Source organism: Vombatus ursinus, unplaced genomic scaffold, assembly GCF_900497805.2.
Source record: "Vombatus ursinus unplaced genomic scaffold, bare-nosed wombat genome assembly UNPS02014959.1, whole genome shotgun sequence".
Taxonomy (NCBI): domain Eukaryota; kingdom Metazoa; phylum Chordata; class Mammalia; order Diprotodontia; family Vombatidae; genus Vombatus; species Vombatus ursinus.
In genome coordinates this window covers 2,161,074-2,171,270 of record NW_020954737.1, presented here as the reverse complement: position 1 = coordinate 2,171,270, position 10,197 = coordinate 2,161,074, and the positions used below count along the sequence as shown (strand labels likewise).

Genomic DNA, 10,197 nt, shown 5'->3' with positions numbered 1-10,197 from the left:
TATGTCTATGTCTATGTCTATGTCTATGTCTATGTCTATGTCTATGTCTATGTGTGTATTTGTGTGTATACATACATATCCAATCTGTTGCTGAGTCTTGTCAATTTTACCTTCCTAACATTTCTTGTATAGGCTCCCTTCTCTCCTCTGCCATCAAGTGCAGTCCTTAATCCCCCAAGGCCCAGACTATTGCAATAACCTGCTATTGATCTCCCTGACACAAGTCCCACCATCACCTGTCAGGAATCTTCCTAACATGAAGTTCAGTGCTCTACTCAATAAATTCCAGTGGCTCCCTAAAAGCTCCAGGATCAAATATAAAATCTTCTGGCATTCAAACCCCCTCATAACTTGCTCTTCCCCATCTTTTCAGTCTTGTTACACTCCTCCACTCACTCTTCAATTCAGTGACACTGGCCTCTGCTGTTCATCAGACAAAACATTCCATCTTCTGACTCTTGGCATTTTCACTGGCTGTCCCCCATGCCTGATGTTCTTCCTCCTCATCTCTGCCTCTCTGGCTTCATTCAAATGCTAGGTAAAAATCCCACCTTCTACAGGAAGCCTTTCCCAGTACCCCCTAATTTAAGTGTCTTCCCTCTGATGACTAATTCCAATTTGTCCTATCTATATCTTGTTTTCTTATAGTGGCTTGTATCTTTCCCATTAGATTGTGAAATTCCTGAGAACAGGGACTATCTTTTGCCTTTCTTTGTATCTTCAGTGCTTAGCACCATGTTTGGCACATAGTTGGTACGTAATAAATATTTAATGATTGACCTATATGTAAACTTACCATTGAGGATACTGCAACTTAGGGACAGACCATCAGTGGAATTTATAAAATCTCTACCCTTGAAATCAAGGATAAGGAGAGAAGGGGGGAAGGAAAGAAAGAAGGAGGAAGAAAGGAAGGAAAGAAAGAGGAAGGAGAAGGAAGGAGAGAGGGAGGGAAGAAGGGACAGAGGGAAGGAAGGAAGGAAAGAAGGAAGGAAGAGAAAAGGAAGGAAGGAAGGAAGAAAGGAAAGAGGGAAGGAGAGAGGAAGGGAGGAGTAAAAAATGGACACAAATACCTATAACAGGGACTAAACTGGGAATTCTCTGGTGAGGAAACTCCCTCTATTAATGCAAATCAATACCTTCCCTGCAACTTATGTCTTATGCCTAAAGTCAAGACCATGGAGAAGTCTTCCCAGATCCAAATCCAGTTTTCTATCCCCCTGTGCTACCTCTCTAACAATAACACATTAGGCACAGGTTAAGGGCACAGGAGAGTCTAAACAGAGTGACAAAAAACTGAGAGGAGGAATCATTTTAGGATAAGAATACCTTATTCATTGATATCCATTCAGGTGATCAGGAAAGTCTTATGAAAAATGTAGCACCTGAGTTTGGCTCTAAAGGAAGAAAAGCATTTTAAAGGAGGAGGGGCAATGTACTTAGTGCAGTCGGGACAGCATTTGTAAATATAGAGGCACAAGAAGGCAGGATGAGGTCAGGGAATAATTAGTAGTTCAGTTACTTAGGATGCATTTATTATAAGATGATTATTTAGAAACTGGTCATTATTTTATGACTGCTTCTCATATTCAGCATACAGATCTTTTTCAAATGTTCCGTGTTTTAGCCTGTGTTGTTCTTATGAAAACTGGGAGCTTTGCAATCCAGACTTTTGCTATATTACTATGATTTCAAGAGTACCTTATCCATTGATTTAAAAAAATATGGTATGGATATCAATGGCAGATAGGCTTTAAATAAAAGCAATGGTAATGAATGATAAACCTACAGATACCTTTCTTTTCCCTCTCAGTCACTCTGAATGTCAGTTAATGTCCTTTCAAGGCCTGGCACAAATTAGCATAGGTAATGTATTCCATGCTCTAGAAGTTAATAAATGACCCTGAGAAATAAATTAACTAGTTTGGTAGAGTTTGTGACCCCCAATGCATCAAATGAAAAAAAAAATGAGGAACCTGGGCTCAGTTAACATGACAGAATTAACACATGTTAGGTACACCATCCAAGGGAGGTAGTGTGTTCTTAGTTACTTTCATCTAAATGCATCGTTAGCTGCTAAGGAAGATTTTATTTTGGTCTTCCCCAGTGCTTCTGTGATCACATGAATGCTGGTATTCCCTCCAATGTTGTATTCATGCCTGCCCATGCATGACTCATTTATGTCTTCCCTAAGTCCTCCATGAAGGGTCTACTCAATTTGGTCTTTGAGTTCTCTTGAAATCAGTAGGACACTAACAGAATAGCTATCCATTGACTATTTCTTGCTCTCCAAATAACTGATTCATCTTATTGATTGAAGTTTTTTTTTTAAAGTCAAATATTTAGAAGGTGGCGCACAACACAAATGCATAGTGACTGATGGTGAAATTCATTTGAGTTTGGGGCTTTTTCCATTGCTAGAAGAAACCACATGGATTGAATTAGAAATAGAAGCCCAGTATCTTCAGCAAAGATCAAGCAGCAATACACATCTCTTTGTACAATTATTATTTTAAAAATAAGGCTGTTATGATTCCCTAATTTTCAGACACAGCCTCTTCAGACACAGTCACAGAAGCACAGAATGTTAGAGTTGGAAAGGACCTATGAGGTCTTCTAGTTCAATACTTCACTGTCTGGCTGAGGAAACTAATACTTGGAGAAGGGAAGGAATTTGCCCAATGTCACAAAACAAGTTAATGGCAAAGGGCAGTCTTACAGATCCCAATACAGTGCTCTTTGATCTGCAACACACTGTTCCTTCTTAACCCTGGCAGGTTTCCTGTCCTGACCTGTGAGGTTATACTTTGAGGTATTTTGAACTAAGCAGAGAGAGGGACAGAGACACAGAGTGAATTAATAATAATAATAATAATACTGGTTAGCATTTATATAGTGCTTTAAGGTTTGCAAAGCACTTTACAAATGTCATCTCATTTTGTCCTCACAACAGCCCTGGGAGGTGGGTGTTCCCTATCTTACAGATGAGGAAACTGAGGCAGACAAAATTTAAGTGACTTGCTCAGAGACACACAGCTGGTAAGTGTCTGAAGTTGGATTTGAACTTAGGTCTTTCTGATTCAAGGTGTTCTATCCATTGTGCCACCTAGATGACTTTAGAAGACAGTTCCACAGTCCTCTGGTTTGTTGGAATATTAGGCATCAGGGGAGTGTGCCCTCCCAGGGTCATATATCTGGAGAAGTATACTACTGCAGGCACTCTGGGAATTGGAGAAAGGAAAGGATCAAGGGAAAGGGATAAATATTTGTATCGTGCCTATAAAGCACCAGGTACTATATTATGTACTTTTATAAACATTATCTCATTTGAACAGCAGGAACCAATGTGGCTGGGGTTGATACCAATGCTAACAGCATGTGAAGGATTGATGGGATGGGGAGAGATTGGAGGAACAAAGACCTATTAGGAAGCTATTGAAATAATCCATGTTGGTGGGAGTGAAGACTATCTTAAAGTGGCAGCAATGGAAATGGAGAGGAGGGTCCAGGTGCGAGAGTCATTGAAAAATTAGAATCAGCAGGACTTGGGAACTGATTGGATATGAGAAATGAGAGAGAGGGAAGTGATGTCAAAGATATGTGAACCAAACTCCTGAACTTGGGATATTGGTTGCCTGGGTCATAGGATCATAGATACAGAGCAAGAAGAGACCTTATAAATCATTTAGGCTAACCTTCTCTTTTTACAGATGAGGAAACTGAGGCCAAGATGACGTGCCCAAGGCCACAGAGGCAGTAAAGAGCAGAGCTAGGATTTGGTGGTGCCTTGAATAGAAACACCAAAATAAAAAGGAGTAGTAATACTTCTATCTCCATATTACCTTGGCCAAGGACCTTTGCCTGGATTTTATCATCCCAGATTATTATCAAAAAGTGAGATCTGAAATATAGTGACTCCCTTAAAGCACAATCTCCTTCCCTGACACTTCTTCCACTTGTCCATACACACTAAGCAGTTTCCAGTACTTCTGTTATTTACAGCATCCCCAATTCACTCTGTTTCTTCAATTTCTTCTGCCTATACCTGACATTCTACACAGGATCCCAGTCAGTCATTTCAATCCTGCCTTAAACCTTTAGACGTTTAAGAGGTTTATCTGCCTTAAACCTTTCAAGGTTTATCTGATCCCTAACATTCCATCAAAACTACTCTTTCAAAAACTGGCTTACTAACTTACTACTGTAAGTCATTTAACCACTCTGGATCTCAGTTTGTCTTTTGTGAAATGAGAGGAGTTGACCAGATTATCTCTAAGGTCCCTCCCAGCACTTCATCCTAAAATCTATGATTAAACCCAATGGACTTTTCTCAGATCTTATTCACCTTGATCTTTCTCCTGCACTTTATGGTCCTACCTTGAAACTCTCACCTCTCTTACTTCTTTGATACTATAATATCTTCACTCTCTTTTAACTTTTCTGATTACTCCTTTTATTTTCCTTACTGGTTCTTCATTCTACTATTCAATGTGTCTATTTGCCAAGTCTTAGTCCTTGGCCTACTGCTCTTCTCTGTGTCCAGAACCAGAATAAACATGGTAGGGGCAGGCTTGACCTGATGGTGTTTTAAAAGAATAGGGTCTTGGATAGATTGTGGTGATATAAGACATCATTTGCCAGTGCCTCCCATTCCCTTTCTTTTCCTTGAATTTGCATTGACTTCCCTGCCTTTTGACTATTGTTCTGGTCTCCTGCTTCCTGCCTAAATCTTGGACTCTGTTACTCCGGGTTATTTTGGCACAGCAACCAGCTTACTTGGCATGGCATCCAGTTTGCTTGTTCAGATAATTACTTAGCCCATGCCATCTTCCCTAGGAGGGTCTTTCCTCAGGATCTGCTAATTGACCCCCAATCATCAGCACTTGTTAATGAAATCATTTCCTTAAGGGACAGTAATTCAACAGTCCATTCTCTCTTCTTTGGAAATCACATCCATTCCTACAGCCTCAACTATTAACCAGCAAACATTTGTTTATTTATTTATTTATTTTGGATAGGAAATGGGATTAAATGACTTGCCCAGGGTCAGGCAGCTAGTGTTATATGTCTGAGACCGGATTTGAACTCAGGTCCTCCTGAATCCAGGACTGGTGCTCTATCCACTGTGCCACTTAGCTGCCCCTCCAGCAAGCATTTATTAAGCAACTACTACATGTCAGATACTGTATGAGGCAATGAGGATACAAAGATAAAAAATGATATAGTTTCTGCCCTCAAAGAGCTTACATTCTACTGGGGGAAACAATATGTACCTATATAAATAGGTACACATAATATAAAAAATAAATACATTGTTTTTTTTTAGAGGAAAGAACTAGCAGTTAGGTGGAACAGGGAAAGTCTCATGTAGGATATGGTACTTGAGTTGTGTTTTGAAGGAAGCTAGAAATTCTAGGAGGTGGATATAAAGAAAGATTGAATTTGAGCCATGGAGGACAGTCTGTCATGTGTGAGGAAGACCAAGTAGGCCAATTTGGCTGGATCACAGAGTACATGAAAGGAGTAATGTTAGTAATAAGCCTGGAAATATTGGCTGAAATTTTTATGTGATCCTAAAGACAATAGGGAGCTATTGGAGCTTTTTGACCTGGGGAGTGACATGTATACACCTGTGTTATTAGGAGTTGCACATTAGCAGCTGTGTAAAGGATGAATTAGAGAGGGGAAAGATGAGGAAGGAAGACCAATTAGGAGGCTATTACAGTAGCCCAGATGTGAGGTTATGAAGGCTTGAACTAGGGTGATGGCTGTGGCAGTAGAAAGAAAGAAGCAGGGGTGGGAGGCATTGCTAAAGTAAAACAGGATTCAATAACTGATAGGACATGTAGAATGAGTGAGAGTAAAGATTCAAGGATAACTCCAAGGTCCAAACCTGGGAGACAGGAAGAATGGTGGTACCCTTTGTAGAAATAGGGAAGTCAGGAAAAGGGATGGGTTGCATGAGAAGAGTAATGAGTTTAGTTTTATGACATATTGAGTTTGAGATGTTCCTCTGACTATTACTAGAATTGCTATTTAAATCTTCCAGCATGGGCCAAAAGAAAAACCCAGAACTTAGGAAAGAATTGGAGAAAGTTTAAAGAAATTTTAGACCGCACAACCTCAAATAAACCTCAATCAAACTGAAACTAACATCCTAGCTTTGATAGATTGGGACCCAATTTTGCTATATGAATTTGGTTATCCCCTTTTAAATTCCTACTATCTACCTTATTTGGAACTAGTCATTGGATACAACAAGGGTGGGGACCACCACTTGTTACATCTATTAGATATTGGTTCACAAGTGATCATAAAACCAGATACAGTGAGAGGAAATGAAGTAGAGAAAATGAAAAGAAGCCCCACAACTAGACCTAAATAAATAGCTTTGGAGATTCTGAAACCCCAAGCTGGGAAGTATGCAGAAAATTAAAGGTCTCAAATTGGTCCAAGGAGAGCTATAGAATTGTTGCTATCCCAGGTTCAGAAGAAGCAATAATTGTAATGGATGTATCGAGTAAAAGCTTTGCCTTATTGCAGAATCCAAAAATTAATGTCTGGTTATTAATAGAAAAGGCTCTGTGGGATCTAATAGTATTGCCCATGCCAAAGCAAGTTGTAAATACCTTCCCTCTCCCCCCAGGGTAGAATCAAAGGAGATAAGGAAATTACTACAATGTTGAAAGGATTTGGAACAGGAAGGCATAATTAGGAAAACAATTAATGAATACAACTCTCCAGTTTGGCTGGTTAAAAAAAGGCAAACAACGAGAAGAAATTTGCAGGGGACTGTGTAAAATTTAACACTGAAACTGAACTTATTAAGGGAGCCCTTCTAAACATTTCAGTAATGACTGATGAATTACAGGATATGATTGACCTTAGTTTTTGGTTATTGATTTAATTAATATGTTCTTTGCCATTCCAGTGACCAAAGAAAGCCTTCAGATAGCATGTACATCCTAGAAGTTGTCATAGGGATATATTAATAGCCCAGTGCTATACTATAATCTGTGTGGACGAGACTTAGACATAATTGACACAGGTACCTGCCTGACTCAAAATAATGTAAATAATATGTTAGTCAGGGCATATGATAAGCAAGAAGTAGAGGATATCACAGATAGGGTTATTGGAGGATTAACAGACCAAGAATGGACAGTTGCCTCTCACAAAAAATGCAGAGGATAGTCATCAGTCAAATTTCTTTTTTTTTTTTAATTTTTTTTTCAGTCAAATTTCTAGGGATGATTTGAACATCAGAAGGAATGTCAATCCTTCAACCAGTTGTGGAAAAGATCTGAGCCCCAACACTCTCAAGGAATGAGAAGGAAGCAGAGAAACTAATAGAATTATTTGGTTTCTAGAGAAACCATATTCCCTATTTGGGAGTGATGCTAGCATAATATAGGAAGTTATAAGGAAATCTGAAAATTTTAAATGGGGACTAAATAGCAACATGATTTAGAGTAGGTTAAGGAGGATGTGCAACATCTATGTTTCTGGACTTGATTTCCCTGGACCCTTCCTTTTTTTTTTTTTTGAGTCATAGTGGCTTTATTGGGGACAGGCAGAAAGTACCAGGGGATTAGGAATTGGCATTGGGGCCCTTCTTCTTGCCAAAGGTGGGCACTACATTGACAAAGCCTCGGTTGTACTGCATCCTCCTCTTAGCATGCCCAGTCTTCTTCTTCTTCTTCTCCTGCTTGGTCACCTGGGGAGTCTGATCCCTCACTTTTCCAGCTCAGGCCAAAGAGCCATGAACTTTACCTCCTAGCATCCAAGTAGCCACTTCCAGAGTGGCCAGAGGCGCCACCCCGCACTACCCCAAGATGGCTTCATCCTCCAGCAGGGAGCCACTTAGAAGCAGGATCTAGTCCTCGGGAGCGATGCCCTCCTGGGATGCCACATGAGCCTTGATCTGGGTGACGGTCTCCTGCCCGGTCACCTCTAGGGTATGCAGAGCCTGCACATGGACAAACAGTTGCACGGTGGCGAGTCGGTCACACTAGTCCTGCTTCCGCCTCGCTGAAGACCAGAAAGACCCTGGACCCTTTCTTTAAGCTGGAAGTCAGCTACATGGGAGATTTTATTACTGGATCCTTGTGGCTCAAGCCAAAGGAGTATCATGAGAAAAGTCTACATGGGGGGGCAGCTATGTGGCACAGTGGATAGAACACTGGCCCTGGATTCAGGAGGACCTAAGTTCAAATCCAGCCTCAGATACATAACACTTACTAGCTGTGTGACCCTGGGCAAGTCACTTAACCCCATTGCTTAACCAAAAACAAAGAAAAGAAAAGAAAAGAAAAGTCTACATGCCAGTAGCATTTTGGACTAAAAAGACACAATTCTGAGAGAGAATAAGAGAAGAGAAAAAGAGAAATAATGTCACCTTAACAGTATAGTCCATACTACTGACATACCAACTAAGCTTCCAGAAAGGGATGCCACCAAAGTAGGCAAACCCTTTGCTGAATATCATCCCCTACCTGACAAATCAAAAGCAGTGCACATTTTACAGATGGGACCACTATTCTCACCACGTAGTGTGCCAAGTGGTGAATTATCACCCTCGGGGGTCCACTGGTGGCCAAATGGTCAAAGAAGGGGATGGAAAAATCAGTCCAATGCACTGAATTAAGAATAATTGTCACCAAGGTACTAGGGGCAACTTCTGTAATGTATTGTTATATACCAGCCCTTGGGCAGTAACTAATAAACTAGCCATATGATCAGCTCCATGTAGTAATGACAATTGGACAATAAACAACAGTAAAGTTTGGGCCAAGGAACTATGGGAAAACATTGCTAATTAAGATTGAATTTAGACATATCTCAGGACACACTAAGGATAGAAGCAAAATGAAATGAGAGGGCAGATCATATGAACAAGTTAAGAAAAACAAAGGTGAAGGAAGATAGTGAAAACTGGACATTTGGGCATTCAGTCTACCTAGCCTTGGATCAAAGATAAAATGGGACTAGAAATAGAAGAAGCAATCACTCAATCCACAATACTACTTTGTCCCATTTGCCAAAAAACTAGACTATTATTGAAACTGCTACATGAATTCATCATCAAAGACTGAGCTTCACCTTTTCTGGGGAGGCAGAGTCAAGGTGGCAGAGTAAAGTCAGGGATTTGCCTGAGTTATTCACCAAGCCCCTGCAAATACCTTTAAAAATGACTCTATACAAATTCTGGAGCAGCAGAACTTACAAAAAGATGGGAGTAAAACAAATTTCCAGCCCAAGACAACTTGGAAGGTCAGCAGGAAATGTCTGTTGCACCAGCGTGAGAGAGGAGTGCAATCCAGCACAAACCCAGAGCAGGCTTCAGGGTGACTGAATCAGTGGCAGCAGTGGTGGTTTCCAGACCTCTTAACCCACAGACACCAAAGACAACTTAGAAGGTTGGCAGGGAAGATCTATCACACCTGGGTGAGAGTGGAGTGCAGTCCAGTGCAGGTCATGAGAGCACAGCCCTGGGTCCAGTAAACCAGGAGCAGGCCTTGGAAGCCACTGAACCTGCAGCAACAGCTTCCAGAGTTCTCAGCCCACAGATGGTAAGAGGGTCAAACAACTGGTCAGAAGGAGATTACAGAGGTCTTTTTGCTAGCGCTGGGACAGGACTCTGCTGCTTTGTCCATACTTGGATCTGGGTTGCCGTCCTGAGTGTCAGTCTGGGGTTGAGGAGGAGCACTACCATAGCAGAGCTTATGGCAACAGTGCAGGAGGTACCCTCCTCACAGTTCCAGGGCAGAAAAGAGTGCTTGGGGTCACTCATAAGATCAGAGCACAGGCCAGGAGAGTAGTAAACACCTCTCCTTAGACCATACCATCTTGGAAGAACTGAAAATTTGCAGGTCCCTAGAAGTATCTCGGAAAACAACTGCACAAAACCCCTGAAACTTGGGACAGTGCGCTCCACCCCCCCCACACCCTAGAAGCAGAGTCCTACCTTACCAAAGAGTTAAAAGGTCAAGTAACAGGCTGGGGAAATGAGCAAACAACAGAGAAAAAAAACTCTGACTATAGAAACTTACTTTGGTGACAAGGAAGATCAAAACACACACTCAGAAGAAAAAAAATAAAAGCTACATCCAAAGCCTCCAAGAAAAATATGAATTGGGCTCAGGTCATGAAAGAGCTCAAAAAGGATTTTGAAAATCAAGTTAGAGAAGTGAGAAA

At 41.0% G+C, this 10,197-nt stretch overlaps 1 protein-coding gene and 1 pseudogene across 1 annotated transcript in view; both read right to left on the bottom strand.

The window, feature by feature from the left end:
• The window catches only part of CASR (calcium sensing receptor), a 155,648-nt gene that overhangs the window by 122,622 nt on the left and 22,829 nt on the right, over positions 1–10,197 (bottom strand). The gene's annotated exons all lie outside the window — the stretch shown is intronic.
• Positions 7,592–9,715, bottom strand: LOC114030357 (annotated as a pseudogene).